Consider the following 6,337-nt stretch of genomic DNA (forward strand, 5'->3'; position numbering starts at 1 on the left):
CCATGGACACCTTGTGTTTAGGTGGAAGAATATAGTCCTGGTTGATGGGTAGACTCCTCTAGTTTTACATTCTATGTAGTAAATGTTTCATCATTAAGTTAATGGTGTCATCTTGATTGATTTGTTTAAATGGGAACAATACTGGTGGGACCTCTGAAGCTACAGTTGTGAATAGCAGATACAGAATTCGCTCTCCTATACTTCCATTATACCTCACACAGTGAGTGTGAGTTCTAACAGTCTGGCTACCTCCTTCTGGGAAACCCCAAGGGAGGAAAACCATCCCCCTCCCTGAGGAAATCCTAACTAGCCTGTGTGCAATCTGGAGTAAGCAAGCCAAAGCAGAAAGAGAGAGATATAACTAGATATAACTCTAAAGAAAAGGGATTCCTAGCCATACATTATACTAATCCTAATCCAAATAATTTCTATCAGCATCTGTAATATAAATACTTAAAGTATTTATTTAATAAATAATAATATATAATATGTTATAATATAATAAATAATAATTTTTAAAAGTATTTATTTACTTAAAGTACAGTTAGGATTGTGTATAAAAAATGTTACAAAGATAATAACCCAAATAAATCCTCTATTTTAAAATAGTACAGCATTTGTAGGATATCAGTTATAATGAATCACGAAAATAATAAAGATGTATTTAAAAACTGACATGAGCAAAGTACTCATGGACCAGACTTATTGATTTATTTCCAATATTTCACATGATTGATTTCTGAATCCTTAAATTGGTTGAGTATTAAATTTTGTGGAACTTAGAAATCAAGCCTTTACTGTGATCTGCAGTCTGGAAGGCTGGCAAACAATTTCAATAGCTTCTTTGTAATGTCATCTGAATGAGATGGTGCCAGTGCTCTGAAGGAAGAAGGACTTTCAAATGAGCTTCTGATCTGGGCACTGGCTATGCCATTGTCTTGGTATCCATTCTTTTATCTTGTTGTTGATTGCCAATATGATTCTAATATTTCTGCCATGCTACCCGTTTGATTGACATCCCACAACCCCCATTGCTACTTTCCTTAATAAAGACAGTTCAGCTCAGCCACACTCTCTGACCATTTGAGGAGAAGCTGACAGGCTGATCTGATGACACCATACTTATGTCTTATCTCTGTGTTTCTTATTTCTCTGATCTTTTCTGTTTTATTCTCTCTAGCCTATAAGCTTAATCCATTACTTTTCAGTGTCCAACTTCCCTCCACAGGTGATTGAAACCCATGCAAGAATTTTATGTATGAGATGGACTCTACAGTATTTTAGAGTGTGTAAGGATGATATAGTCCTGAGAGTTCAAGATGTTACTTGCTTTAGACAGGCTTGTTGAAGCCTGTCTGGGCAAACTCTTTCACCCATACTGGAGGGAATAAAGGAGTGTTCTCTGTAGAGGAGTGTATTGCAAGAGAATGGGCAGGTGTTGTCAATCTGGAAATGGGTTTCCTTTTGGGGATAATGTTGATAGGTCCCTGGGGCTTGGTAAAATGCTTTATTCAAGGAACCCCTTTCAGATCACAACCCCTGCCGGGTTAAAGCTGCACACCAGGGGACCTTGAACTATTGAGGGCAGGCTTGAACAGATAGCCTTCCCCCTCAACCTCTTCTTCCTTCTGATTTACCTTTTATTCCAAGAATATCTCTATCTAACTATTTACAAAGGTTGTTTAGTAGTAGTAGTAGTAAGTTGGGAGAAGGAAAGTGTCCCAAATGACAAGGTCCTTCTTCAACTGGTCAACCAAACAGCCAGACCAGGAATTCACCTTCCCTCCCTTATCTCTTAATCCTAAACTAATATATAGATTGATAATATAGTCAGGGATCTCTGTGGTAAGGCAGGACAGACTAAGAGTCTTCGCAGTTGGCTCAGTGGCCGGCCTGGCCCGTCGACCCCTTTGGCCACTGATATCTTCTAGCACTCTTTCTCGATGGTATCAGAGGATTTCAGGAACAATACAGGTCTTTGGGGTATCTGAATGTCCCAGGAAAACCTTCAGCTGGCCTTCGCTTGATCCTAGGTAGGCAAGAGTCCTCCCTCTCTCCAAGATCTGAGATTGAAGACTATCACCAAGGTTCTTTTCTTCCTACGATCCTTTGCTCCTGGTACAACTGCTGCTCTCTGTCAATCATCCTTTTTCCCAAACATTCCAAACTCTACTTTTGCAAACCTGTTCTTACAAGTGCCAGGCCTGGAGCCATGAAGATCATCTTCCTAAGTCCAAATCTGGCCTCACTTACTAGCCACGTGACCCAGAACAAATCAACTAACCTTATTTGCCTCAGTTTTCTCATCTGTAAAATGAGCTGGAGAAGGAAATGGCAAACCACTCTAATATCTTTGCCAAGAAAACCCCAAAAGGAGTCACAAAGAATCGGGCACAACTGAAAAATGACTGAACAACAAAATGTCTTTTACTGCAACTGGACAACCATTTAGCCTATTAGTAGATATTTATCTGCCTTATTTAATCAGATGATTTTTTTTCAAGATTTTCTGGGATGTTCTCTATATAGTAACCCTCAAAACTTTGTACCAATTCTAAAACTTTCCATTGTAATGGTAATGATGTTGGTAGTGCAATGATTAAAATCTTAGCTACCATCTCCCTGAGCCCTTAGCCAGATTATAAGGCCCCTCAGTTTGAGATTCCAAGGGAAGAATCTGAGCTCCTGTCCCTTCCACCAATTTATGCTCTTCCCTTTCCCCAGCCTCTTTGATGAAAGGATTCTGACCTCCATCTGGACAGGAGACAGGTTTTCCAGAGACTAGGAGTCATTGTGTTTAGAATAACTGAATAGTGCAAATGTCCTTTTTGGCACACGGCTTTGCCTAGCTCATTTATTGTTTCACCAGCCAAGAGGCTTGTTTACTGATAAACAAAGAACTGATCTCCACTCTGCTTCAGGTAGCTCACTATGGTAGTGAAGTGTACTAGTGTGAAGAATTACAGTTCCTTTGTTATTGGGCTTATTGTCCAGTGGTTTTTAGAAGTCATTTATTTGTATTCTGATCTCTATTAGTATATTTCTTTGCCTCACTTTCAAATATTCAGCCCAAATTAATTTGTACAGCAGTCAATTAAATTTAATTTAAACATTTATAAGCCTACTATGTGCAAAACACTGTGCTGTGCAAAAGAGAAACAAAAACAAAAATGAAAGACTCCTCCAAGAAGACTGTACATTCTACTAAAAGGAATACACCTTATATATAGATAAGTAAATACAAAGTATTCTCAGGAAAATAAGAGCACTAACTACTTCAGGTCTAGGGAACTGGTGGATAAGATCAAGCTTTTTGTAGAATATTGCACCTGTGCTGAGTCAAGCCTTAAAAAATGCTAAGGAATCTACCAGGCAGAGAGGAGAAAGGGGAATGATTTCCAGATATAACTCTGCATTGGAATCTGGCCCTGAGCCAAGGTAACCATAGAGATTCTGAAAACCTTCCCAGGATTTGATTGGCCAGTGAAGTCATGTACTATGTAAAGGCTTCTGGGATTGTCTGTGGAGAGTTCCAGAAGAAAGCAGGCTAAGGAAGAAGGAAATCAAAGTTCCAGGGTGGGTAGTCAGGTCACCTCTACTCTGAGACCATGCAGACTTTACAGTCAAGCACTTAGTATAAGATTTTGCTTCCCTATTCTCTTCAGACTGAAAAAAAAAAAAGAAGTTGTGCTAACTAGCACAATGGCAGATACTCTAATTAAGAATTTAGTTGAGGCCTGTGGAATGACTGTAACCAATAAGCTCTGAGCCAGGTGGACCAATGACCTTTGATGCCCTAATGACAGATTCCCCTTCTTGTGGCTTTGAACTAGGGAGAAGGAAACTGCCCTTAGTTATAACACTTCCAGCAATTTTTGCTTTAGTTCTTCCCTGTAAGATGAAAGGGTTAAGCAAGGAAGTTCTGATTGCTGCAGTACATTATCAATGTATATCCACAAAGATTCCCCTTTCTTAACCCTGTAACTTCTGTTCATCCCTTTGCCACTTTTTCACATAAAATCATAACAGCCACTAACATTTGTTTGTATATTACGTGGGTGGTAGAAATTGGAAGCCCCACTGTCAGGAATAATTTGGTACCTCATCTAGCATCCCTTAGAGAAGCAGAACAATGAGCTCTTCCCAGGAACTGAAACTTGGTGCTTCCTGTAACCACTTTCTAAGCTATCTCAAAGTGATAATCAGAAGAAATAAATAAGAAGCAGAGAATGATTTATAAACTGAACTCTAATCCCTTTGTGCATGTTTTTAGTATGTGTGTGCCAGTCCTCATTAGCATGTGGAATTTAGAGCATGCACATTCTATAAAACTAGTTCCAGTAAGCTAACCACATAATGAAGAAGCAGATTGTTGACTGGAGGAATTGGAGACTAAGAAAAGCATAGTCAGCCAGGGATACTCTTTTGGCGGAAAGTGGCAGAGAGAGGACAAGGCCTCTGGGCCAGGGACAGGCCTTAGCCTTCTTTCATCTGGCCCAAGGCTGAGAGTACATTGTTCTGCTGTTGCTTCTGCCTCTGTTGTGACCATTCATTCCTGTTTCTAAGTAAATTCTGGAGATGATTATGACTTGTAAGCTTCAAAGGGGCAAGAGAATGAGCTACCTGAGATCTGGGAGTAAAATTCATACCAGAATTTGTATGTAGCCAACACAGTCCAACATTTAGACCCCAACAAATAAATAACCTTTGGGGTCCCGTGGTAGCTGAGTTGTGGATTCATTTAATATTCACCATATTTGTTACAAACTTGGTGCTATCAATGCTACATAGCAACTGTTAAGTTTAAAAATACTTTCTCTAGGGCCAGAGGTGTTAACAGAGAGGTTGAATGTTTGTACTTCTGCACTTGTTATATCTTCAAAGTAAATATTTCTTTGTAAAAGCTAATTGATTTTAATTGGTTAAATGAAAATGGCATGTTAGTCATTGGCTGGTAAAAAAAAAGAGAGGAATATAGTTTGTAGGTATATATATAAAATATATAAAAAATATTTTTTATGAGCCTAAGAGCCAAGAATAAAAGGAAGACAGAGAATGGATGAGGACTGTGCCAAAATGGGTTCTCCTCAGTTCAGTATCAAAACCTATACACATGAACTTCATAGATAGATAGATAGATAGATAGATAGATAGATGGATGGATGGATAGATATAACATAGACAATGTTTAAATGATTATACCAACTTGGGGTAGATAGCCTGGACAAAAGCATGAAGGCAAGAGATAAAATAAGTTTAGGGAACTACAAGCAAAAAGGCTAATTTGACTAAAATGTGGAATCCTAAAGGAGAATAATATATGAAATAAGCCTATAAAGTTAGACTAGGGGACAGATTTAGGAGAGGGAGGGTCTTCAAATGCCAATGCAGTAACATGATGATAATGACTCAACAAAAAAGGGGTAAAAACTTTGAATTGTCTTTACAGCTGTATAGCAAGGCATTCATATTCTCTTTCTAAGCCCCCTTGTGGTCAACAGCTAACTGGAAACAATTAAGAATAAAAGGACAGAATAATAGCTTCAAGGTCTTTGTCTAATTTAATTTAATTTAATAATAATTTTTGTTAACAATCTGCCTTAGGAGAAACAGGTCTGCATAGAATGACATAAGCAAATTAACAGAAAGGAAAGAAAGAAATAAAAGACCTAAAAATCACATAAACTAACTCTATTCACCATATGTAAGTTTCTACCAATTTGTCTTTACCAAATCATCTACAAATATAGGCATCTTTTAATATCATCTGCAATATAAACATTATGCTCTATATGAGAGAAGAGTCAATGTCTTTTCTAAATTCTGTATATTTCCCTCAGTACCTCTGATAGTACTCTTGCTCACAATATGTCCTTAGCAATTATGTCTCTCCTCCCTCTCCCTTTCTCTGTCTCTCTCTGTCTCTGTCTCTCTCTCTCTCTCTCTCTCTCTCTCTCTCTCTCTCTCTCTCCCAATCCTATCTCTGTCTCTTGTCTCTCTCTGTCTGTCTCTGTCTCTGAATAAAGCATTACATTTTAAGTGATGGTTTTTCCCAGTCATATTTTTTCAATAGTGGTTAAAGAGAGTACTTTGAAATTTTCAAGGTCCCCATAATTTCCACTCCTCGCAGATGGAATCAGTGGGATTCACTTAATTCCCACAATTAACCACGTGTTGTCCCAATCCTCTCAATTCCTTCAATTTTCTTACACAGGTAAAACCAGACAAGAGTTGTGAGCATAAATTTTGGGTTATTTACTCTTTTTTTTTTTTAAACCCTTACCTTCCATCCTAGAATCAATACGGTGTCTCAAGGCAGATCTGGGGTAAGGATCAC

Source organism: Gracilinanus agilis, chromosome 2 (genome assembly GCF_016433145.1).
Source record: "Gracilinanus agilis isolate LMUSP501 chromosome 2, AgileGrace, whole genome shotgun sequence".
Taxonomy (NCBI): domain Eukaryota; kingdom Metazoa; phylum Chordata; class Mammalia; order Didelphimorphia; family Didelphidae; genus Gracilinanus; species Gracilinanus agilis.